This window comes from Chelonia mydas, chromosome 1 (genome assembly GCF_015237465.2).
Source record: "Chelonia mydas isolate rCheMyd1 chromosome 1, rCheMyd1.pri.v2, whole genome shotgun sequence".
NCBI classification, from domain to species: domain Eukaryota; kingdom Metazoa; phylum Chordata; order Testudines; family Cheloniidae; genus Chelonia; species Chelonia mydas.
This window is the reverse complement of record NC_057849.1, coordinates 240133042-240159442: the sequence shown is the minus strand read 5'-3', so window position 1 is coordinate 240159442 and position 26401 is coordinate 240133042. Positions and strand designations below refer to the sequence as shown.

Genomic DNA, 26401 nt, shown 5'->3' with positions numbered 1-26401 from the left:
TGCTATTGCTGAATCAATCAGCAGATGGCACATTCCTGATGGCTCCGTGCTGCCAGATGTTATCTTGTTCTTTGGTTCTCCCATTCTTGAGGCTGTTGGGTGGATTCCAGTCTGCCCTCCGGGGGTCCTCTGTTATTTCCACTTGACGCCTTCTTCAGCCGATGGACACTGCATTCTTAGGCTGGCACCTCCCTGATCATTCAGTTATTATCCACACCAAGCATCCATCCACATACATCCTCTATCTCTATTTTAATCACAATTGTTAACAAAGCGAGATGAATACAACAAAAGGGCGGAGAGTCTCTGGGTGCTGTTTCTGTTGTTACAGAGTATTGCTTTGAGTCTCTCTCTGTGCGAGTAGTTGTTGTTACAAAGAATTGCTCTGAGAACAGACTCTGTCTTAGAATGTACTAACACAATTAGCAGCTTGCAAGTTTCACACATAGAGGGAGAGAAACAGTACCAAAGACCAAGAGACCTCTTAACCAGTAATACCCTGGAATTCAAACCATGGGGAATCAAACTCATTTGTGACTTTAATACAGAACTTCTTTAATGTGATCCAACATTAGCCCCACCATGGGGGTAAATCTAGAAAGCTTTCAGAAGGCACATTCCATGAACCTGAAAGGCAGAAAATTTAAAACTGTTAAAATTTAAAACTTCACACACACACACACACACAATTGGCCTGTGGATCTCATTGCCACAAGATAATTGTGTAGACCATGAATTTAGCAAGATTAGGAAAAAAAATTGGACATTTGTATGATTAATAAGAATAGCCAGTGTTAATCATATGGATTAACAAAACCCAGGAGTTATGAAAGAAGGGATAGTTAACCCTTATTCTTCAAGGCACAAAGCAACCTTACATTCATGGGGGATTAGGGAGCAATATTCTCCGTAGACAAGATACTCCAGGTCTGCCTACAGCAGGGTTCTTACACACCTTCCTCTGAAGCATTTGGTGCTGGCTGCAGTCAGAGACAGGATACCAGACTCAATGGACTGTGGGTCTGATCCAGTCTGCCAGTTCCTGTGTTCCTACTCTTGTAATAATTACAACTCCACTCATCTGAACTGTCAGCTGTTTTAAAACACAGACAGGCAAGGTCTGTAGATGTATGTCAGCCTCTGCAGGGAGCAGCAGAGGCATGGAGTGATGGGTACACTTGTACATATACCAGATACTAGCCAAGCTCAGTCAGAGAAGTTGGGACTTGCAGTCTGTGAGCTGCAGCTTTGTAGTGGACATGAAGGCAGCTGTGGGATGGTGCATTTTAGGGCTTTCTGGGCCACGTTCAGCCCGCAGATTGCACCTTTGGCTACCCCTGACATAACAAAGAGTACAGAGGAGAAAAGCCAGCTACTGTTACACCCAGTCAGCTCCTTCCTCTCCCTTGCCTTTGTCAGCCATCCTGACTGAATCCTGAGTTCTGCAGCTTGTTTAGACTCATTGCCCTGACCCACGTGGGCACTGGCCCAGGAGAGTGTGAGAGAAAAGCAGCAGGGAGAAAGAGATGATGATCTTTAATTAAATATTCACTGGCAGCATGGTGACATGGTAGCAAATCTCAAGTGAAGGAGAGAGCCAAGATCTTGAAGGATCGGATTATATCAGCAGAACACCATAGCAAAGTAAAGGAAAGATATAACTAGTTTAAATCTGTAGCATGCTGGGCTGCAGTTCTGGAAAACACAGGCTGTTTCTCACCCATATCCACCAGAGCCTTTAGAAAGCAGGAAAATCAGCCCCCTCATGATTTTCTGACTACGTGGCCTTACTGAACTCCCCATTTTGAGTTTACCACCTTATCTGAGCTTTTCCTCATAGGCTCTCCCATTAGCTGGCCCTTTAAGTCTATGGGAGAGAACCAGCTGCAGCCTGAAGGTGATAATTTTAGCTCCATGTGCTGTAGACTGTTGATCCCTCTCTCCTGGCAGGAGAGTACTCTTGTGACACAATAGGATATGTCTGTATCAGATTATGATCTCTTTTTGTGGAGATGTTGACTACTAAGCTAACCTTGTCTGAGGGCAACCTATCGTGCTGTGTTCCAGCCAGCAGCCCGGCTCAGGAGAGTTGTTTTAACACCTCATTGAAGAACTGCACTAAGAGCCATCACACAGCAAGCTAGGGCCACTGATTTTGTTTGTCTCTCAATTATTGACCCACTCCCATGAAGCAATGTTTTTTCTACATGAGCCCACATGGGTTGGGGACACAGATCTGACTGCTGGATCTGTAACTACGCCATCTGTCCACATGGCTCAGAGACAGAGGCTTTATTTAAGAGCAGGGTTCTTCTGCTCTGTGCAGGACAGAGGGGGGCCGACCATTGCCACATTTAAGTACTGGCAGGAGACAGAGGGCAGGAGGGACCCCGTGCATGCTGAAAAACTGCTGACCCTTGGACTCAAAAGAAGGGGTGAGCTCCGACTAGTGGAGGGTGCATCTGAGGACTTTTGTTACGTCTAATGTTCTGTAACTCTCAAGTGCTTTAGGATTAAAGACTGTGGTTAAGAAATTCCGTTGCTAAGCCTGTGTTCCTTGCTTTCCTGCCACTTTGTTTCCAGAGGGGTTATACTAGAAGCCCTGAGTGCCCACAGCCAGGGGGAGCTCAGAAGATACACTGCTTTCAAGGTCTAAAGCAGCTCGACAGTGGCGTCCCATGTCCCAAGGAAAGGCGTCTGACAAGCAGTCGGAGCCTGGGAGGATGCCCTGGAGTCCCAGAGCTAAAAACAGTGACTAGACTCTACCTGCATCTAGTTGAGCTGGAATTATGTGGGACCCAGCGAGTGGGTCCACTCACAACAGGTTGGTGGCCATGCAGTGGGGTACTGAGACAGAGTAAAGCAAGTCTATTTTGTTCCATTTATATGGTTTTCTCCTGTGGTTTTTCTCCCATTCTCAAGGAGGCAGCACATCATCCCAGTGGGATAACACTAGGCAGTGATAGCTTCTTTGTGGAATGAGTTAAGGATGTGAGAACAATGAAACTAAGCAAACAAGACAGTGCTTCTATCAAACAAGTGACTGGCACAAGTAGGCTTAGCCATCTGTTCCCAGTCACTTACCCAGACACAAATAAAGCAAACTGGTGAGAGTTAAAGTTGGTTAAAGGAATCAAATACATACAGCAATTGCAAAGTCCATGACACTGCTATCTTTAGTGTAAAACTCTCTGTGATCTTGGACAAATTCCCTTTATTTTCCCTTGCTTGTAAGTATGACCCAATGATATTATTTATTAAAGGGACAGACTTCACTTGCTTGCGTCCAATGTTTAGGTTTCGTGTTTAAGAAAAGGAAAAAAAAAAAGGTTTTACAAAACCTCAATCCTTATTTTAAAACAAATGCATTTTAAATGTAGGTTTGATTGACTTTTTTTTATTGATGGTGTTAGAAATGAGAGTAGGGAAATGAGGGTGGGTGAGTTTAAATTATGATTTTTTTGAGTTGAGAGTGTACTGTAGCAAACTATGAAGTCACAGTGAGAGCATATTCTCAATATGGCCACAAGAGAGTGCACCAAACCGCCTCTGCCTACTACTGTACTGTACTGTACTGACATAGGCCAACTCCACTGCAAGAAAGGCTAGTAGAAAAATGTCTGTTTACACTGTTTTCAAAGGAAATTGGGGTTTTGATTAAACAAAATTTTTTTGTAAAAATTATCTGCTTTTCATGAAGACTATTTTTTTTGTCAAAATATTTTGGCCAAAGACTTCCTGCTTTTCAGCCAAAATCTTGAAAATGTACATAGAAAATTTCAGCAGAAGCAAAAGTTTTCTTTGTTGAAAATTTCCAGGAGAAGGAACACTTTTTTCAGACCAGCTCTTATTGCAAGTCTTCTTTTTATTACACTCGTGAGGAGAGACTAAAAGAGACACTGGGACAGCATGAAACAGAAAAAGAAGGATGTGAATGATAATCCTCTTCACGAGAGTTTGCCGGCAGAGAGAGTGTCTAGGGAGACACTGTATTATTGACCATCAGTTCCAAAGGAGCTGTTGTGGAATGCCAAATAAACCACACAGGGAGAGAGAGAGAGAGGTACTGCACACACAGGGAAAGGAGCAGAGACGTACATTTCACTCATAGATCCTGGCAGATAAACGTCTGAATGCAGATGAACACACATCAGCAAACGTATGAAAACATGCATAGAGAACACCACACACACAAATATTTGGCACTTCCGTAGCATTTTCCTGCTGACAAAAGTATTTTGTAATCACTTATTGACCAAGCTAAAAAAAATATAATAACCTTGAAACGTGTGAAAGTATCCTTATCTCCATTTTGCAAAGATGAAGAAATTGATGCAGAGATTAAAGGCCACATTTTCAAATACCCCTCTATTTTTAGGTGCCCTATTTTAGACACTTACGGCCTGATTTTCAGAGATGCTTAGCACCTACAGCTCCAGACCACTTCATCTGGAGTTGGGGGTGTACGGTTCAGTAATTCTGAATATTGCCTCCAAAGTGAGTCACGTTTGGGCACTGAAAATAAGAAGCCACTTTAAAAAATGTTGACCTGAATAACATGCCTAAATACACACAGGGTCAGTGATAGTGTTGGGAACAAAATCTGGATACACCTGATTTTCCCCCCTCTACTCTAGCCAGTAAACTGTGCTCCCCACCATCCCTTTTCTAACCACTAAACCATGTTCCTCTCTGTGACGAGATAGTCTGTCTCCTTAAGGGTAGTGTGGCATAATGGTCAGACCACCCTGTCCCTTGGTGTGGCCCTTTAAGATTTTGAGGGGTCTGATATATAAAAGGACCTAGGAGATATCAAATAGACAAGATAGAGGTAATATCTTTATTGGATCAACTTCTGCTGGTGGATGAGACAAGCTTTCAAGCTACACAGTGCTCTTGTTCAGGTACAGAAAAATGGTAAAAGACAAAAATAGTTATTGGTAGAGAGGAAGCTGTCCTGGGAACAAATAGTGTTTGGAAGGAAATCCCATTACTGTTTCTTTAAGAGCTGGGGACCAGAAGCCTTGCAGAAGTGAGCTGGGTAAGGTTCCTTTCTCTCTCAGCCAGTTGGGATGAGCTTTGAGAAGGGGCACTGCATATATGCTGCCTCTTCCCTTGTAACAGGATGAAGTCTGCCTGGTAAACCCTCTGAGACTGAGGACTAATTGGAAAAGAGAGGCCAGCTGAAGGAGAAGCTAGCCCCTCAGTATGCCAACATTTTTATGGATGACTTAGAACTATGCTTCCTTAGCTCTCGTCCCTTACACCCCTACTTTACTTGCGCTACATTGATGACATCTTCATCATCTGGACCCATGGGAAGGAAGCCTTTGAGGAATTCCACCAAGATTTCAACGATTTCCACCCTACCATCAACCTCAGCCTGGACCAGTCCACACAAGAGGTTCACTTCCTAGACACTACAGTGCTAATAAGTGATGGTCACATAAACACCACCCTATACCGGAAACCTACTGACCGCAGTACTTACCTACATGCCTCCAGCTTTCATCCAGATCACATCACATGACCCATTGTCTACAGCCAAGCTCTAAGATACAACCGCATTTGCTCCGATCCCTCAGACAGAGGCAAACACCTACAGAATCTCTATCAAGCATTCTTACAACTACAATACCCACCTGCTGAAGTGAAGAAACAGATTGACAGAGCCAGAAGAGTACCGAGAAGTCACCTACTACAAGACAGGCCCAACAAATAAAGTAACAGAACGCCACTAGCCATCATCTACAGCCCCCAACTAAAACCTCTCCAACGCATCATCGAGGATCTACAGCCTATCCTGAAGGCCAATCCCTTGCTCTCACAGACCTTGGGAGACAGGCCAACCAACCTGTTGCTTACAGACAGCCCCCCAACCTGAAGCAAATACTCACCAGCAACTACACACCACACAACAAAAACACCAACCCAGGAACCAAACCCTGCTACAAACCCCGGTGCCAATTCTGTCCACATATCTATTCAAGGGACACCATCATGGGACCTAACCACATCAGCCACACCGTCAAGAGCTTGTTCACCAGTACATCTATCTATGTGATATATGCCATCATGTGTCAGCAATGCCCCTCTGCCATGTACATTGGCAAAACCAGACAGTTTCTACACAAAAGAATAAATGGACACAAATCTGACATCAGGAATCGTAACATTCAAAAACCAGTAGGAGAACACTTCAGTCTCTCTGGTCACTCAATAACAGACCTAAAAGTGGCAATTCTTCAACAAAAAAACTTCAAAAACAGACTCCAGTGTGAAGCTGCAGAACTGGAATTAATTAGCAAACTGGATACCATCTGATTAGGCCTGCATAGAGACTGGAAGTGGTTGGGTCATTACAAAACCGAACCTTAATTTCCCCAATACTAATTTCTCCCTACTGTTGTTACTCACACCTTCTTGTCAACTGTCTGTAATGGGCCAATCTCTTACCACTTCAGAAGTTATTTTTTCTCCTTTGGTATCCTGCTGTTAATTGATTTATCTTGTTAGACTGACCTCACACTTGGTAAAGCAACCCCCATCCTTTCATGTATTTATATCTGCTCCTGTTTTTTCACTCTATGCATCTGATGAAGTGGGTTCTAGCCCACGAAAGGTTATGCCCAAATAAATTTGTTAGTCTCTAAGGTGCCACAAGGACTCCTCATTGTTTTTGCTGATAGAGATTAACACGGCTACCGCTCTGAAACCAGTGATTAAAATGTAGATTATAAATCCCTTTAGGTAGGGATTGTGCCTATTTCTGGGTTTTGAACAGCACAAACATATTGGCAGTGTTTAGCAGGTCTTCAGGGCCCATTCCCTCCTTTTTCCTCTCTGCTGAGGCTTCTAGCAAGGACGCCAACCGTAGTGGTTGGTTTTTGTAATATGACCACCTGTTCTTCTCACTAGGGGTCTGATCCAAAGTCCATTAAGTCAATGGAAACACTCCCATTGACTTCAACAGGCATTGGATCAGGCCCAGGAACCAGGACAGAGATACCTTTCTGGTATGTAAAACCCCTGGGGGGCCTTAATCATGAACCCCTCTCAGAGAGTTCATATATCCCGGTGATGACGAGGTGCAGCCCTCCTGGAGTTAGTGCAGCCTAAATGTGAAGGAGCGGTCTTCGTAACCAGATGCTGCAAAAAGAACTCTGAAGCCAGAAAGGAACTTTCCAGCAAGCTGACAGCAGCCTGAGGGGCTGGAGCCAGCTCCTCTTCTGGAATGGGCGGTCAGGCAAGTGGCCTGCGGAGATGCCTATTTTTCTACTAAACCCTGTTCAGTTTCTCACACTCAGACCCCTTTGTCTTCTTCACCTGTTACATCCTGTCTGACCCTTAGACTGTAAACTCTCTGGGGCAGGGAATGTCTTCTTGCTCTCTGTATTGCACCTAGCACAATAGGCCCTCCTCCTTGATTGGGGTTCCTAAGCACTACTGTAATATAAAAAATGGGTCAGATTCTCAGCCAGTGTGCCAGCCGGTTGAAATCGATGGAGCCTCCATGATTTATACCAGCTGAGAGTCTGCCCAATAGCTCATCTGATTACCTCTTACTATATTGAAGATATCCAGGAACAGAAGATTAAAATGGAAACCTAACACCACACAAAGATAAGGAATTTAGCCTTTAAAATCTCCAGGGTAATGTCTGGAAAGGAATATTTAAGCACAGGCTGTCTCCTGGCTGTGGCTCGCAGAAGGGACCTCTGACTAGTTGGAACTCAGAAGAGCAGCCTGGGTGAGTAATGAAGTAACATAGCTGCACGTAGACTCTCACTCCTCCTCTTGCCCTTGCCCTCCGGCTGACACTGCAACAAGATTCCACTTCCCAGCTGTCTGGCTGGGTGCTCGCAGCTTGCAGAGACCTGCTTGTTGGCTCAAATGTGTGCTCTGCCTCTCTCCAACTCCTCTTATCTTTTTGTCTCAGTATCTGGCTTGCCCCATCGGCTTCCCTTTCTCTCCTCTCTCCCTTGATCTTGCATCACCTTCCCTTGCTTGCTTCCTCACTTAGTACTTCCCCCTTTTCTCTTTCACCTCTCCTTCCACTGAGTTCTGCCTTTCTCTTGTGCAGATCCACCCCCCTTTTCTCCCCTGCCTCCTGTCCATAGGTGCTCCTCCTTTCTTCCTCACACATAATGGCACTCTGCACTGCTGTGCTAGGATGTTCTCAGATCCATTCAAATCTCAACTGCCATTATGTCTTTCTGTGCTATAGAGCAACATAAATAATGTATCACTCAAATAACTGTCCTATCAAATAAATAAATAAATATCTATATATCCATCTTCCTAGTTAAGTGTATTTACGATACTGAATTGAAGATGTCCAGGAATCAACTGGCAGGAAGCAGGATTGAGCTGCAATTAGAAGAAGGATAACTTTCCTTCCTAGGCTGTCAAGATGCCTTGAGGGGGGATGCTGGTAGGGAGCCTATTTCCATAATTCAGAGAAATTAATGAACTTGAAATCCAAGAATAGCATGGCTCCAGCAATCACTACTTGCTGATGGGGGGCGGGGTGGGGGCAGTTGTTGAACAGAAGTAGTTGGGTGGAGGAGGAACCCCTTTTAATATGCGGAACACTGGGAGTGCACTGAAAAGGATTAGCTGGAACAACTATTAACAAAGCCAGGATGTACAGGCTAGATACTCCAGTAACTCCTATTTAGCACCCGAGGTAGATTTATCCTAGCGCTTGAAAAAGCAAGTAGAAACTAAAACCAGCCATCCAGCTTTGCGTGAGAAATTTAAAAGTAGGTTAGCAGAGAAAATGAGCCTATACAACAATGAAGAGCAGCCGGGAGGCACAACAATAACGATTGCATCGTGCTTACGAAGCTAAAAATGTAAAGATGAATAAATCCCCTGGCCTGAATAGCTTATGCTCTGAAATATTCAGAAAAGGTGGGCCTGGGCTGCATAGATTGAAGACAGATCCAAAAGCAAAGTGTGTTCAAGCCCATCGTTTTAGTTACACCCACTAGCTAGTGTCTATCTATCTGAAGCTTGGTTCCCCAAATCTGAAAGAAGTTCAGATTTGGGTGACTGCTGCTCGGGGTCAGGTCTGTTTCTGATATTGAGAGAACACGGAGCTTCTCGTGGCTACTTCATTAGTTTGCTAAGGTATATTGAGAAAACATGGACAACATGGTGGATAGGGTACTGGGCTTCAAGTCAGGAGGTCTGGGTTTATTCTTGTCTCTGTCACTTACTTGCTGTGTGGCCATTGTACTGCTCTGTGCCTTGGTTTCCCGACTTGTAAAATGAAATTAATGAGAATGACTCACCTTTATGAAGCCCTGTGAAATATATGGCTAAGAAGTGCTATATAAGTGCCAAGTATTATTTCTATGTGCTCATAAATGGACCAAATAATCTCTGACTTAAGCCCACTGAAGTCAGGAAAGTTACACAGGTGATTGATTTAGTCTTATGACTAAAAAGACCTTTGGCTCTAAAAGGCCAGATCTACTCAATTCAATGGAGCTAGATCAACTTACACCAGCTGAGGAGCTGGCCCCGTGTCATTTAAAAGCAAAAAACAGGTGCTGTTGCCCATCTAGACTTTAATAAACCCTTGAACAATATGCAAATGGTTGGTGTGGGGGTGGGGTTGTTTTGGGCTTTTTGTTAGATATTGAATAAAGATAACAAGCTGGTTAAATGGGCAGGTAATTATAATTATCAATGAGTGGTAGTGTAGGGAAGCCCACGGTGGGCTACTTCTTTTCAGTGTGGCATTTAATAACATTTGTGCCTGCAGAGTGGCATTAAAAAACGGAAATGTCGTTAGCTTGAGCGGCAGACTGGATTGTTTTTGGAAAGAGATTTAAATACATTAGGGGAGTGGTCTAGCAAATGGCTACCACATTTTTATGTGAGAAAATACACAGTGCTGCACAGCAGTGGCTTTTCAACTAAGTTAGTATTAAAGCCTTCCATTAAACCAGCCTGCTTGAGAGGCTGTCTCTGTTTCTAGATGTTTGCTGTGGCAATAGTTATTGAAACTGTCTTGTCAAGACTGGAACTGCTGATCTCTCCATAATGTAGTCTGGAAAGGACAAGAAACACCATGCTTAGCAGGAGGCACAATTCTCCACTGTGTCCATGTGAGCACCTCCAGGTGCCCCAGAGTACACCTGAAACATCCTTCTGAGCAAGGCTTAAGACTTTGCTTGGTTTTGTACTTATGTTGCTGAGTTTGTGTTGCTTTTTGTGGGGTCAACTTATTGCACGTATGGGTACGTTCTGTTTATTGTCTGAGCTAGGCTATTGCACCTATTCTGGGATTTATTTTGGCAAGCTGCCCATTTATTAATTATATTTTTAGTGGTGTGTGGCGTTTTTTGTTTTTGTTTGTTTTATGAGTGGAAGGTTGGCCTTGTGGGTTAAGGCATTGGACTGAGACTTGAAAAATCAGGGATAAATTGTGGACTATCATAGAATTCCTGCAAGTCATTGGGCAAGTCACTTAAACTCTTCATCTCAGCCCTTCATCTGTAAAAGGGGATAATACTACTTTTGTTTATCTTGTCCATCTATATCAAGAGATTTTCAGGGCAGGGAATGTCTCCTACTTTATGTATGTACAGCAGCTTGCAGAGTAGGGGTCTGGTCTCAGTTGTAGCCTTAGATAATAAGGTGCAGATGAGATTGGAGGAATAGGGTTCTAAAAGTTTAACTTTCCTGTTAATAAGGATTACTACTTTACTCACACACAGCACTCATCATCCAAGGAGCTCAAAGCCTTTCCCATGTGACCATTATCCCCTCTTTTGTAGATGAGGAAACAAAGGAGCAGAGAGGTACAGTGATAGACTGTGGCAATTGGAAGTAGAACCGAGGCCTCCTGCCTCCCAGTCCTTGGCTATCAGCACTGTTACTTCCCTGGGAGAAAGCAACTTGCCCAGCAATAAGAGGTGACATGGCCCCCATCAATGAAAAGTGAGTACGATTTTTATTTTCTCATTAATATAGCTGAGTGTAGCTAATGCACAAAGTAGGAGATCAAACCTTTATTAGCTACACTTGGGGCATTGATACTTCAAGGTCTGTCCCTAAGCTTTTTCACTGAGCAGAGATTCATTCATTTAAATTCAATTTCTTTTTTTGTGTGCCAGTGGACCAAGCAATTGTTTGGAAGCACATTGTTTAGGTGCTGCAAAGCAGGTCAGTCGATGACAAGGTTGTATCAAATAGAGTATTTGAAACCAAATATGGGAAGGTATTATTCCATTGTGCAAGGCTTTGGTGAGATTTACTTCGTTACGGGTATCTTGGGTGTAATCAATGGGAGATTTGCAATTGAGGTCAGTGGGTGCAGGATTAGCCCTCAGGTTGGTCACATTCTGGACAAACTGTGAGGGGGTGACTGAGGTTGGAACTCAGGTGGCACAGGTAGGTGGCGAGGAGGGCCAGGGCTGGGCAGAGTTGAGGTGGTCATTGTTATCTTTACTCATATAATGCCTAGAGAAAACCACTGAGATTGGGATCCCATTGTGCTAGACCAGTGGTTTTTCAACCTTTTTTTTTTCCCTCTCATTTGCAGACCCCTAACAAAAGTAAAATGGAGTGCAGACCCCTTTTAAAATGTTACACATAGTCTGTGGACCCCCAGGGGTCTGCAGACCACAGATTGAATACCACTGTGCTAGACCTGTACAAACACCCTGTAAGAGAGAGTCCCTGGCTTGAAGAGCTCTGAGTCTAAATACACAAGACCAACAAAGGCAGGGAGAGAGGATTATATTCCCAATCCTTAGATGGGGATCTGAGGCACAGACTTGCCTGAGGTCACATGGGAAGTGTCAATGGTAGAGCTCAGAGCTGAAGCTAGAATCTGAACAAGCTTTCTCTGAAACATACAGCTTTGCCTCACTTCCTTTAATCATCATCCTGAGTTCTAGTCCAGTTCCTTCAGCCCTTTCTCTCCAGCTTTCCCTTCTTTTCTCTGCATGCTTAATCCTCCATGACACAGGCTTTTCTGGGCAGAGATATTGTGCTAGGGATGAGATATCACCACTGAAATGCAGAGGTTTGCCCTGGAATTCAGCTGTTCAGAGAACTTACATTTCTGAACCAACTGGAAAATCCAGGTAGGGCCATCCCCCTTCTCTGAACTCTCACCCTGAATTGCAAAGCAAGATTGCTGATGCAGGGTTACCATGATACACTCATGCTGTTTCCTAGATTAGACTGCTCAAGCAGCAGGCATCTGTCATAATCAGGATGTGGACAGTCAGCCCTAGTGGTCAGAGCAGGAGTTAGGTACTGGGAGGTCAGAGTCCAGGGTAGGCCAAACAGGTGTCAGGCAGGGTCAGAAGTCAGATTCTAGGGTCTCCCATGACCAGGGTCTGGAACAGAGACAGGCAGGAAGTCTGTGTTGCCTCTCTGACAGCTCCCCTTCATGGCTTCCCTGTATAGATAGTGGTATCAGCCAATCAGGGAGGTGTCTGAGGCCACTACTCTGATCCTACTGGGCGGTACTTCCTGTAGAGCCCAGCTACACAGGATGCTCCCTTGGGAGCCCAGCCTAACCTTCTTTTGGCAAGGCGGAGGCATCGGTGGCCCTGAACCCCCATGGTTCCAGCCCTGTAGGGTCTAACAATCTATCAGGAGGTCAGCCCTGGAGAACAGGATGGCGAGAGAAAGGATTTTTCATGTTGAAATATTTTCCTTCCCACCCAGACAGAGAACCTACATAATAGCAGCCAGGGGCCTTGGATCAAAGTTCTGCAGCTGGACTAGCGTAGCTCTCCTTCCCAGGGAGTGAACACTTCCATCCACATAGAGCGATTACATCCAAGCAGGTCCTTACTATTCCACAAGAGGGCAGCAGGGCACAGAAACCTAGCAACACAACTCACCCATTCACATCATGAGCCCTTCACTTGTCACCAATGACAGGATATTTCACTGCAGTTTCTTAACTTCTATCCATCCGCTTGTCCATGGGGAAAACTTGAGCTCAGCACAACTGAATATCAGGCTTCTTCTATGTGGGTGTTAAACTTCAGGCATCTAAGTTGGAAATATTTGATTCCAGTGTTCAGTGGTCACCTGTGAATACTTACAATATAAGTTGGGATTGTACACTTCTTTATGATGAATAGTGAAGGCCAGGAAAGTGGTTTTTAAGGTGGGGGAGAGGGTATGGGGAAGGGTGTTCTGCTTGTTTTTCCTTAACATTAGAAATGTCAAGTTTGGTCTTCTCTGGTTTTGCTGGTGGATTTCTTGTGTGGGTTGCAGAGTAGCTTGTGTTTAGAATATGGCACACACAGAGAGCACATCTCCTTCCAGTCTCCACCCCACCCCAATGACAATGGGAAAGCCAACTGTAGAAAACAGAGGGAACTAATATGAGACTCTATATAAGGAACACTGATGATAAAGTATAGTTTACATTCTGAATTGAAGTGGTGTATGCATCAGAATGGAAATGGCTACTGGACAAGAATGTCTTATTTCTGAAAAATTATACAAGATTAAGACTTATACAGGCAAAGCACACCAGGTGATTTAGCCATACAACTCCTATTGAAATAATGGAAGTTGCGTGGCTAAATCAGTTAGCCAGCTTTGAATATCTTAACCTAAATTCAGACATCTTAAATAGTAACCCATCATTGTAGTTCTGACCATTATTGACTGTGCAATAGCTAGAATAGTGGGCAAAATGCCAGTTCAAGTAAGTTGTCAGGCTCAGATGATCTAATATTGCATTGATAAACAACATTTGTGTTCTTTTAGTCAAAATTAGATGAAGAAATTAAATTTAGACTGGCCAAGAGTTAACCAAATCACTGAAACATAGAGGAAGTGGGTACTTATGTTCAAATCAGTGATGGTTAAGGGACATGGGACTAAATTGTTTTTCAAGGAAAGCCAGTTAAAATTTCTGCAAACCAGGCCAGTGCCTTACTCACTGAGTGGTGCTGGGAATCAGCAACTAAAGGTACTAGCTAGAAAAGGAAGGGATAGCTTCTGCTTTTTGTTCCTGGTTAGTGGGCTTCATCTTTTGTGTATGTACCTACAACAGGGTGGAATGAAAATTTTGTGAGGAACATTTGGTGACAATCATAACACATTCTAGAAGAGGACGGGTATTTGTCCCTGTCTAGAGGCTGGTCCATGTGAGGTTTGTGTATTGTTTCCAGCTTAGTCTTTTTCTCAAGTGGTAGAAGCTCATGGTTAGGTCCCAGGTACAAACTTCACTATCAGATCAAGCAGGTTCAGTTAAAACATTTGATCTTTATGGATCTAGGCTTGGCAAGCTGGTCAAATAATATCTACACACTAGTGAGCCAGCCACATATTTGACCACAGTCAAATATTCCAGCAAGAATGCCTTGATGTAGGGAGTGGCCTACCTTTTTGATTACATCATGGAATGGTTGTGAAATAAGATAATATCATTCTGGGGTGTATTAACAGACATGTCATACGTAAGACCTGGGAGGTAATTGTCCCACGATTTGGCACTGGTGAGGCCTCTGCTGGAGTACTGTGTCCAGTTTTGGGTACCACACTTTAAGCAAAATGTGGACAAACTGGAGAGAGTCCAGAGGAGAGCAACAAAAATGATAAAAGGTGTAGGAAACCTGACCTATGAGGAAAGGCTTTTTAAAAACAAAACACACACTAGGTATGTTTAGTCTTGAGAGAAGACTGAAGGGGAACCTTAAACCAGCCCTTAACGTATTTGATAACCATCCTCTTTATAACAATCTTCAATTATTTTCCACGTTGACTGAAGATAACCTGCAGTAAGGGAGATTTAGGTTAGGTATGTGGCAGGGTCAGGATAGATGGTTATAGGAGAGTAATAGAAGGCAGATATATTAGCCCCAGGCTAAGTAGGTCCCTTTTCCCTGGGTAAGGTAACAGGGAAGGTTCCAGAACAATCAGGAACCTTCTGGAGACAATTAAGACAGGCTGATTAGAACACCTGCAGCCAATCAAGAAGCTGCTAGAATCAATTAAGGAATGCTAATCAGGGCACCTGGGTTTTAAAAAGGAGCTCACTTCAGTTTGTGGTGTGCATGTGAGGAGCTGGGAGCAAGAAGCACTAGGAGCTGAGAGTGAGAACGCGGACTGTTGGAGGATTGAGGTGTACAAGCATTATCAGACACCAGGAGGAAGGTCCTATGGTGAGGATAAAGAAGGTGTTGGGAGGAGGCCATGGGGAAGTAGCCCAGGGAGTTGTAGCTGTCGCACGTTTGTTCCAGGAGGCACTCTAGACAGCTGCATTCCACAGGGCCCTGGGCCGGAACCCGGAGTAGAGGGTGGGCCCGGGTTCCCCCCAAATCCTCCCAACTCCTAGTCAGACACAGGAGGAGTCGACCTGGACTGTGAATTCAGAAAAACGGCCAAGCTGAGGGCTGCCGTGATGTTCCAAGGCAAGCAAATCCGCCAATAAGTGCAAAACCCACCAAGGTAGAGCAGGAACTTTGTCACAGGTATTAGGAAAAACTTTCTAACTACAAGGATAGTTAAGCACTGGAATAGTTTTCCAGGGGAGGATGGAGGTTTCCATCATTGGAGTTTTTTAAGAACAAGTTACACAAACACCTGTCAGGGATGGTCTAGGTTTACTTGGTCCTGCCTCAGCACGGGGGGGATGGATTAGATGACCTCTTGAGGTCACTTCCAGATCTACATTTCTATAATTCTTTTTATTTTACTTTTTTTAGAACTTAACTTCATTGTTTTGTATTTGAGTGTATTTGAGTTAAAATAACTCGGTTAAGTAACCTGTCTCTTATAATTAGGCATAAATATCTATCTAAGGTTAAACCTGTTAGAGTCCATAGTCTTATGGTGGTTTTTCATTTTTTGTTGATGTTCTTATAAATTAGTCCTTTAAAATATTTGACTTGTTAATTGACTTGTTAATTGACCAATTATTTTGAACTGGTCAATGCCCAATCCTATATAGATAAATATTCCTAAAAATCAAAATTTGTTTCAATATTTATGGGGAGAGGGGGGGTCACCAAATTAGATTTGACACCAGCTAACCAGCAGGTGGTGCTAGGTAGTAAATCTAAACAATACACTTATGAATGCATTTGAAAGGATTATATTGCAACATAATCAGTTACCCTGTGCTGTGGCTAATGTACCAGCAGTTTCTCAGTGCATTATGGATTTAGATAGAATGATTAAAGGGGGTCGTATGTTATCTGGATAATATTCTAGTTCTAGGAGAAACCACAAGTGCACTTGTATAATTTGGAAGCTGCACTGAGCAGTCTACATGATTATGGGGTGAGTCTATGGTTGAAGAGTTCAGAAGGAAAATGTTAGTTTTTATTTCAACATATGTTATGTCCCTTATTTAGGATTCAGAATTGATGCTGTTGGGTTTAAAACAGTTGAAAATATAACATCTCTGAGCTAACACCGTGTGAACTTTCCTGATATCCGTGATCTATGAAAACAATTATGATGAGAATAAAATGAAACCTAGAATCCTGGAGTAAATTTAACTAGAATATTAAACCTTGGTGGTAATTCCAGGAAAGCCAAAGCATTCTAATGATGTAATAATTCCAGTTTTGTTTCATTGGATGAAGGTATCACTCAGTAATTGTCCTGCTGGGAGAGTTCTCCATTTTGATCATGTAGGTTAAATTGGAGCTTCATAAATTTGTGGTGATTTTTCTAAGTGCTTTGTGGCTTTTTATACTATCCTTCCAAACACCACATTGTCCCTGATTTCTCCCTTCTTCCCCTGCCTCCTCCCAAACACCGTCCCGGTAAAGACTTCCCCTTTTGTCTTCAAGCTAAGACCTCTGACCCTCATAGGCTTGTCTGATCTCTACCTGACAAACCTCATGGGCTACACTTCTTGCTTCCAAACCTAGTCCCTGTCAGTTTAGGGCTATATTGTCCCTAGTCACAGCTTGAGTGTACAGGAGCCTTTTCCCTTCTCACTACCACCTCTGAAAGGTCCATAATAGTAGCTTCCTGCTGGAACCTCCAGGAGTGCAAATCACTCCAAAATGGGGGAAATGTGGGGGTCATGGCTGTGCCATCCCCTCTGCGGTGGTGCATCAGATAAGAAGGCAGCACTAGGAGCTGGGGGAGGGATTGTGCCTCAGGCATAGTCTCTCCCACCAGTGCTGTTCTATTTAGAGTAATATTAATTATCAGATTTTTGTAGTGTCTTAGGACCCAACTCAGCCTTGACCTAAACATCACTCAACTTGATGATGATCAGGGTAGGAGCAATGGCGCTTTCATCCTGCTGTCTCAGTTTTGGAAGCTATTCATCCTGCCCTGAATGTTCCAATCCAATTATTCAAAGGCAAGTCTACTCCTGACCGGAGTCTGATGGAAGAAGGAACACACAGCATTTGCCAGTAACCCAGAATATACTTTATGGAGCTTGTGGATGGGAGAGCAAGGGAAGGGAATAGGCTGTCAGAGAGGCTCATTAGAGTCTCAGAAAAATGGGACTGTCTAGGTTTTGGTATTTTTAGTATGGCAGGTGCTCTGTGGAAACCTGAAGAGAAAGGAGTTAATTAATCCAGCATCCTGACTGACATTGGCAGGCTATTGAACACACTCACATGGCTAAAATCCAGTCCATTACAGCATTGTACAAACATCAGGCATGTGTTGAGAGGAAGGTACATATTGACTTCCTAGCTGGACTTTGCAGAGGCCTCTCTCTGATCGTTCCAGCAGGGTGTGTAAGAGAGCCATGCCTGTTGTCATGCCACCCATCCTGAAATTCGTGGGACAGTGGTAAACGAGACCCATGAGAAATGGAGCTAACAGTGTAGAGTCCTTGCTGCAAGGAACAGTAGTTGATTTATCCATAGTACTTATTTTTAATTTTGTAATAGACGAATTGTTAATCTCCTCTCAACCACAAACTGTTCTCTTTAGCAATACAGCAGAGGGTTAAACTGGAGCTTGTGTACAACTGTCAATTACCTAGTCCTTTGGAAAGAGGCTGAGATTGGAAATGTGCAGTGAGATTCACACTGCTGGTGTATCTGAAGTTCAAAGGGAGACACTTTGCATCAGTCTAGCCCCAGGCAGTATTTAAGCAAATTTGTTTTGAACGATGAGTCAGTTCCCGCAACACTAAATCAAAGACCCTGTTGGACACTGATCGGACTCAGTGCCTGACCATACTCCCACTGAAAGCTAGGGAAAAGTTCCATTGACTTCAGAGGGAGAACAGGATCAGGCATTTAATGGACAGTAGTGGTGAGCCCCTGCACACCCTGCTGACTTCAGTGGGATTTGTGAATACTGGTGCTTGTGTGATTCATAACATATTTGTGTAAATGGAGACATCTTCTAACAAAACATACACATTTTAATTATTTACTAGATGCTCTTGTGCCTTGTGACATATGAGGCAACCCAGTCTTTCCACCTTTACCTGTCTGAGGCCATATTTCTTGCTCTGTTATAACCTGTTCCCGTGACAGCAGCATCTTTCTTAATGGTTTTCTTATGTCATCAGTTGTCCTTCTTTCTGTCTTCCCCACCAGGGCTTTTCACCTTCCCAGTCAAGAGCTAGGAATATAATTTTTTGACATCCATGCAACACGTCCAAACCACTTCAGCCTTCTTTCTCCAATCATTGTCTTTACGGTTTGCTGTCCAGTTCTTTTGTAACACATCAGCATCGGGTACTTTATCCCACCAGCAAATACAAAGTATTCTTAACTTAATGCATCCCATCAGAGATGCTTGTAAACTGTTGTGGGTTACTAGCATTTGCCAAGTTTCAAAAGAATATAACAATGTGGGGTATCACAATAGCATTGTATAAATTTCTTGGTTCTTGTGTGAATCTCCTTATTTTGCCAGATATTTGCCAGTCTTAAAATGCCAGGCATTCTAATTAGGTCAGAGGAATAAATTAAGAAAATGAGGACAAATTCAACATTTATGGAAGAGAACACAACTTCATGGAAGGCAGGAAAGTTGTACATGCTTAGACTAAGCTGGGATTTGGCATAATTATTTTAAAATTATTCTAACACTTAAATTTCATTAAGGAGATTTCCGATAACTGGTCCTCTGACAGCAGAAATATATTCTCTGTGGAAATTGCTGTGTCAGTGCATTGTGCAGCTCTTGAGGGAAACAGGCTGAGATCAGACAAATATGGACTCTAATATGGTCACATTATAATTTATGGTTGCTAGCCAAACTGTTCATTACAATGTGTAGGCTTTTCATAGCAACTGTGGATTGGAAAGCACTGACGCTAAAAGAACCTAGCTGGATGTTCAGATTCCTGGTGGTGTACAGCACTCGAAGTTAAAAAAATAATCTTTAGACTTGGGAAATGGGGGGCGGGAAGGAAGTAGAAGGAAATAAATATAGAATGGCCTGTCAACTTCACAGATTTGTTCTTCTGCATTTTAACTATAGTCTCCACTCTAACTAGAGATACTGCAATTCAACTGTACTTCAACCTCTCTACTCTTCTCACTCACACACTCCAGGGTCTGGCAGGTGATTCAGATACACTGGATCTGAAAGGCTGAATGTCCTTCAGGAAATATCCTCCAGGAGGCTCCAGGAAAAGGGGTGTTTTCAGGGCCTTACCTTAAGTAAAGCAGTCAGAAAAAGAGTTACTAGGTCTGATTCTTCGCACATGGCTTTTATGCCACTGCAACTCTCTTGATTTCAATGGAGTTACTCCTGATTTGCGTTGTAAATGAGATCTGAAATCAGCCTTGTCTTTAGGCATAATGGCATTTTAAATAGTAACAAACAGATGATTTGTTACATTTCGCTAGTGGGAATCTCTTCTGCATCCAACAGTCCCACCAGATTCACTGGTCTGTGAAGAAACAATGTAACTGAAAAATTCAGGAATAATTCTTCAGCCTCCAGTAAGAATATAGACTGCATTGCCCAGCATCACTTCTCTGTTTATTTATACCAACCCTGAACCCTCATCTGTGCTTAGAATGTCAGCCCACACTACAGCTATGGGACCACAGGACAAGCTCCTGGGGAGATGAAACAATGCCCATTTGGCATTCCTAGCATTATCTTGATGAGGCAGACGGGTCTATAAATTATTGCATGCAGTCGGATCCATGCTCCACTAGTGCAGTGGGAGGGACACATAATGCCTCTACTTCCATAATTGAAAATCTCAGTGCACACTCCAGACAACTAGTACCAGCATTCATACACTCAGACCCTAGGCCTAATCTAACATCCTAGGAGTCAGTGGAAAGGATGGTTGGGTTCACAGATCAGGGACCAAGTAAGAAGACACATTCCTCAGCCTCTTGAGTACAATAAACTCGACTAGCCAGTGTGCTATCACCACATTTCAGACACACACAGTTCACTATTGTTTCACATTGATCTGCCTCTTTCCCAAGCCAGCCCTGCATTGCCATTTTCAATGTTTATTCTGTAAAGGTAAACATTTAAAATGACAGACGTTTATTTACAGGTGTAAACAGAGAGACAGCTGTCTAAAAAAACCAGTCTGGTTAGTCAGCCTGTGTGGTCACAGGATGGAAGGAAATTGTTAAAGGAAATTGCATCTCAGGTGCAGTAATTAGCCGGGCAGTTGGCACCAAACAATGGAGGATTATGTAGAGCCTGGGGAATGTGGAGATAACTTTACCTTTCCAAACAGGAGGGCACTGAGTTCTGCTTTAGTGCATAAGAAGTAGGTCAGGAGGAAGTAATCCTTCACTTCACATTCACCTCATAATTATTTCACATGTAGAAAGCAGCACACTCCCCGTCTAGGGGAAAGATGAAAATTGCTTCTGGTTTCACCAGACAGCCTTTTGGAAAAAAGATCCTCCACTCGCTGAGAAACAACATGCATATTTTAATACCACAGTGAGCATCAGTGCCAACCACAACTGCCTCCAACATGACCTTTTAACTAGCATTTTCACTGTTCTCACCATCCCCAGCAGAACTCAGCATCTGTATGAACACGGCTGTTACTCTGAAACCTGTCATCTGTATGAACATCACCACTGGCAAAGCCACAGCACTGCTCTCAACAAAAGCACCACACAAACATGCTGCATCACCTTCCCAGTTATGAGGCAGACCAAAACAAGAAATACATAAACATTCTCCTTATGGAAACCAATAACCTTCTGTTAGTGGCAGTACTGGAGAAACTATTTGTACCTAGCAGAAACCTACATAAAAGAAAAATGCGTTATTTTCCTCGCCTGCCCGGCAAGAAATCCAAAAAGAGAATTGTTTCAGAGTGGTAGCCGTTTTAGTCTGTATCAGCAAAAGGAACGAGGAGTACTTGTGCCACCTTAGAGACCAACAAATTTATTTGGGCATAAGCTTTCGTGGGCTAGAACCCACTTCATCGGATGCATGGAGTGGAAAATACAGTAGGAAGATACAGATACAGAAACATGAAAAGATGGGGGTTGCCTTACCAACTCTAATGAGACAAATCAAGAGAATTGTGTCTTAAAAGAAGTTACTTTCAACATGCATGTATGTCTGAGTTAAGGCTGCATGGTAGTTTATGGAGCCTTGAGTGCGTTAAGTGTGCTGTAGAAGGAGGACAGTAATAGGTAAGAACTGATAAGTTTTATATTGGGGTAGGTAGACAGAAGTGTAGCTCTTGATCATAACTCTGTATTTCCTAGCTTGTCAGTGTTTGAGGGAAATGTTATTAAAGTAGCCCAGAGCACTCATAACTTACCTTAAACAAAACTTTTCTTTGAGACTTTCCCTAATTTTTAAAGAAACTGTAAATTGATGATGGGTGCGTGGGAGTCAATATAAAAAAGCAAACTGTCATCATTCTTTTTAAGCGATTATGTAGTGAATGAACATGGCAGCTGCAGTGCAAGTTCGACTATGGAGAAATGTAAACATTAGATTAAATGTGGCTATGTAAACTGAATCTGTTGTCATGTGTAAAAGAGATGGACTCTAAAGAATGTCACCATTAGTTAAAGCTGTGTTTTTCAAACTGGTAACACTAAAGTCAATGTTGACACTAAAGTAAATGGGACCATTGGAATTTGATGAATCTGCCGCTATGTATCTGCACAGGTGGCAGCCCATGAAGCAACATTATTATTAATATGGCAATTTCAAATTGGTGCAAATCTGTTATTAAATAAAAATCATTGTTCTCAAATTCTAAAATAGAAAAAATGTGGGTGTAAATGTAAATACAGTATTTACTGTAAAGGTCACACAAACTAGACCAGAAGTTTAGTGTGGAGTCTTCATGTGTATAATTTGCAAAAGGTTTCCAAAAATAGTGAGGTACTAAAGACCCAATATTAAAAGCCATCTTTTCTTATTTCCAAAATACTTTACTCCTCTACAAATTCCAACTGCACAGAAAAATAAAAGCCCTCTTACAGTCTATTTCAGCTTTTTTCCTGTAGTAAAATATTTAGCAGGTATCAGTTTCCCTCCATGTTAAACACAATTCTGGCACAATCTTACAGGCTTTGTCTTCACTGCGCCAAAAAAAGGGGTCCCATTAAGATAGCTATTTCATCTTAGCTAGCAATGTAAAATCCGAGTGGAGATAAGGCACTGTAGCTTTTACCCTGACATAGCCAGTTGAGGTCAACCCCCAGTTATAGGGTTGACTTCAACTAGATATGTCAGGGTAAAAACTATAGAGTCTTGTCTCCAAAGGGATTTTACATTGAGTTAGCTAAGATGAAATAGCTATTTTGATGAGAAACTTTTTTTTGTTGTTGTTCTGTGAAGACAAATCTAACTATGGGTTTCAGAGTAGCAGCCGTGTTAGGTTGGTTTAAATTGGTTAGTCTCTAAGGTGCCACAGGTACTCCTTTTCTTTTTGCAAATCTAACTATGGTTTTGCTATTACTACACTATAATACTATTGGTAAGTACACACCCCAGCCCCAACCGTCATTATACTGCCTGCAGTAGTAGTATAAAATATTTCTGGGATGAGTCAGTCAGTTGTTGAAACTCAGGATTGTTCTTTGCTTTCTGACCAAATGTCTCACATGTGCATGTCACTGTTCGCCAGACCATTCCACACACAGTGTCTCTCTCATATCATTAACTTTCCCACCTACTCTCTTCTCCATGGGGAAGAACAGCAGCCATTTCCCAGTGTAGCTATTTTTTCTCGTGAGCAACAGTGCTCAGATAGAACAAAACAGCCATTTAGGCCCAGATCCTGGAAGTTAGGAGCCTAAATACGTAAATACCTTAGTCTCTTTGTCATTGGCTACTCTGTGGGCCCTGCTGGAATTCAGTAGCCTTCTACCACAGTGCCAAAGACACCCAGTTGCTGCTTCACTGCATTCATCCAAGGCCATAGCTGGGTGGTGAAACAGTGGAATCCCTTCTCTGCTGGCATGACAGAGGGGTGGCTGAGCCAAATTTGAGTGGCATTGTGACCCTGTGCACAACAATGCAACACCACTCAAATTTGGGGTGCCCGGGCAGGTAATTTGGTTCCTCTCTTTAGAAAAATTCTGGTTTTTGCCCCTGCTCACTGCATTCAGCCAGGGCCAGGATTCAGTAACAAAGCAACAATAAGACAGTGACATCATCCATTTTTTAAATGTTCTGTGCTGCTTGCTTCAATGAACAAGATGTTCCAATTTTCTTTATAGATGATCTCGCTTTAGCAACCCATAGCCAGAACTTTTTCTGATAAAACTCTAATGCACCCATAGCTCATTAGGAACAACACCTGGTCAGTCATAGCCATTAATGACAGGAAGACCTCCAGAAGGTGTGATGGGTAAGCACTAAAATTTGGATGCTTTTCTGAGCCTTTCAGGTCTCTTTTCTCTAGCCTCACCTTTGTTCCAGCAACTGTATCACTGGAAATAAGAAATTTTTGAATGATCTTATAACTAAGCAGGGTTGCTCTTGATTAATATGTGGATGGGAGGCAACCAGGGAATGCCGAGGGACATTGGTATTAATGATTCAGTTTGTGACGCCTTTGAGCCAGTACTGAACCTATGTCCCAGCCTAGTGTGAAAGAATGCTAGAAGCGCTGTATTTTTCTCTGAATGGTTAAAGCAAGGCCCTAATTTCCTGTGCTCATTATTCCAGTGCAGTTTTTTTAAGAGTTGGTGTGTTAACCACAGGGCCTTGGCCAAATTTCACTCAGGTACATTATTTACTTTATGCCTCAGTTATATCTGAAATTTCAGTAGAATGCTCTTAGTGCTTCAAAAGGGTTGGTTCCCCAAAAACTAAAGAAATTCAGTGAAATTGATTGAGGAAAAAAAATCTAGATAGAAAAATGTGAATGAACACTGGGAGTTATTTAAGATGGCCAAAAAGCTACACTTCCACAGTTGTGAAAGTAGCCAGCCCACCTGGTTAAGCGGGGAACTGAAAATAGCCCTTCGAAACAAATATATATAACAAATGGGGAAAAAGGGGGAAAAGGTGGTAATCAATAGAAAACTGAAAAGAAAAGAGAGAACCTTGGCAGCCATGGATTTTTCCCTAAGGACAGTAAGAAGGTGTTTTTAAGTACAGCAGGAACAAAAGAAATCCCAACAAATGTGTAGGCCCATTTCAAGAGGAAGATCGTAAGATTGTGAAGTGTTAAATAAATATTTCTGTTCTGTATTTGGAAAGAAGCAGGTTAATAGACTCATATGCCATGAGGATGATGAAGTACATTCCAGTTCATTAGTAACTGAAAAGGATGTTAGAAAGCATCTACTTTAATCTATTTAAATTAGCAGACCCAGATAACCTGCACCCAAGAGTCCTAAAAGACTTGGTTTAGGAGATTGCTGGCTCTCTGATGTTAATTTTTAATAAGTCTTGAATATGAAGGAAACTCTAGATGAGTAGGAGGCAAGTGGAGTAACCTGTGTCATTTATAAGAGGGTTAGCCTGACCTCAGTCCTGGGCAAAATACGGGAAAATATGTTGTGAGATTCAATCAATAAAGAATTAAAGGGTGGGAATATAATTAATGCTAATCAACATGGTTTTATGGAAAAGAGGGCTTGTCAAACAAACCTGATCTTATAATCTCATCAAAAAATAAATTTGGTTTATACATCTATGCAGTGACCTAACATACTTAGACTTTTATAAGGTTTTTGACTTAGTACATGATACATAAAGTAAAAAATTCAATATAAATAAAGTATGTTAAATGAATAAAGAACTGCTTAACTGACAGATCTCAGATAGTAACCATCAAAGGGGATAGTCATCAAATAGGAGTGTTTTTAGTAGGATGCTACAGGGATCAGTTCTAGGCCCAATGCTATGCAATATTTTCATCAATGAGCAGGAAATAGATATAAAATCACTGCTCATAAAATTTGTGGGTAGCACAAAGATTGGCAATCAGACAGTGCAATCTGGATCACTTCGTAAGCTGGGCTCATTGAAATAAAATGCGAGGTCATATACCTAGGAACAAAGAATGTAGGCCAGAGCTATAAAATAAGGGACTGTATCCAGGAAAATAGTGACTATCTGAAAAGAATTTAGGGGTCAAAATGGATAATAGCTCAACATGAGCTCCCAGTGCAGTGCTATAGCACAGTGGCTCTCACCCATTCCCGACTACTGTACCCCTTTCAGGAGTCTGACTGGTCTTGCCTACCCCCAAGTTTCACCTCACTTAAAAACTACTTGCTTACAAAATCAGACATAAAAATACAAAGGTGTCACAGATTACTATTACTGAAAAATGGCTTACTTTCTCATTTTTACCATATAATTATAAAATAAATCAATTGGGCCATAAATATTGTACTTACATTTTGGTGTATAATATATAGAGCAGTATAAACAAGTCATCATATGAAATTTTGGTTTGTACTGACTTTGTAGTGATTTTTATGTAGTCTGTGGTAAAACTAGGCAAATATCTAAGTGAGTTGATGTACGCCCTGGAAGACCTCTGTGTACCTCGAGGGGTACTTGTATCTCTGGTTGAGAACCACTGCTATAGCATAAAGAGCTAATACGATCCTTAGATGTATAAACAGGGAAGTGGTGCATAGGAGTATGGAGGTGATTTTTACCTCTATGCGGCATTGGTGAGATGGATACTGGATATAATTCTAGCGTCAGCATTTTAAGAAGGATGTTGAACAACTGGAGAGAATTCCAAGAAGAGCTTCAGAATTATTCAAGAACTGGAAAAAATTGACCCTCGCATTGAGAGACTTAAGGAGATTAATCTCTTTAGCTTATAAAAAAGATAATCAAGAGCTGATTTTGTTATGGTGTAGAAGTACCATCATAAGAAGAAAACATCAGGTACTAAAGGGCTCTTTAATCTAGTGGAGAAAGTCCTAACGGGACCCAAGGACTAGAACTTAAAACCAGACAAATTCAGATTAGTACTAAGAAATGTTAACAATAAGGATGATTAACCACTGGAACAAGCTACCAA

At 42.3% G+C, this 26401-nt stretch overlaps 1 protein-coding gene across 2 annotated transcripts in view; it reads right to left on the bottom strand.

The window, feature by feature from the left end:
- The window catches only part of NINJ2 (ninjurin 2), a 69788-nt gene that overhangs the window by 8350 nt on the left and 35037 nt on the right, over positions 1-26401 (bottom strand). The gene's annotated exons all lie outside the window — the stretch shown is intronic.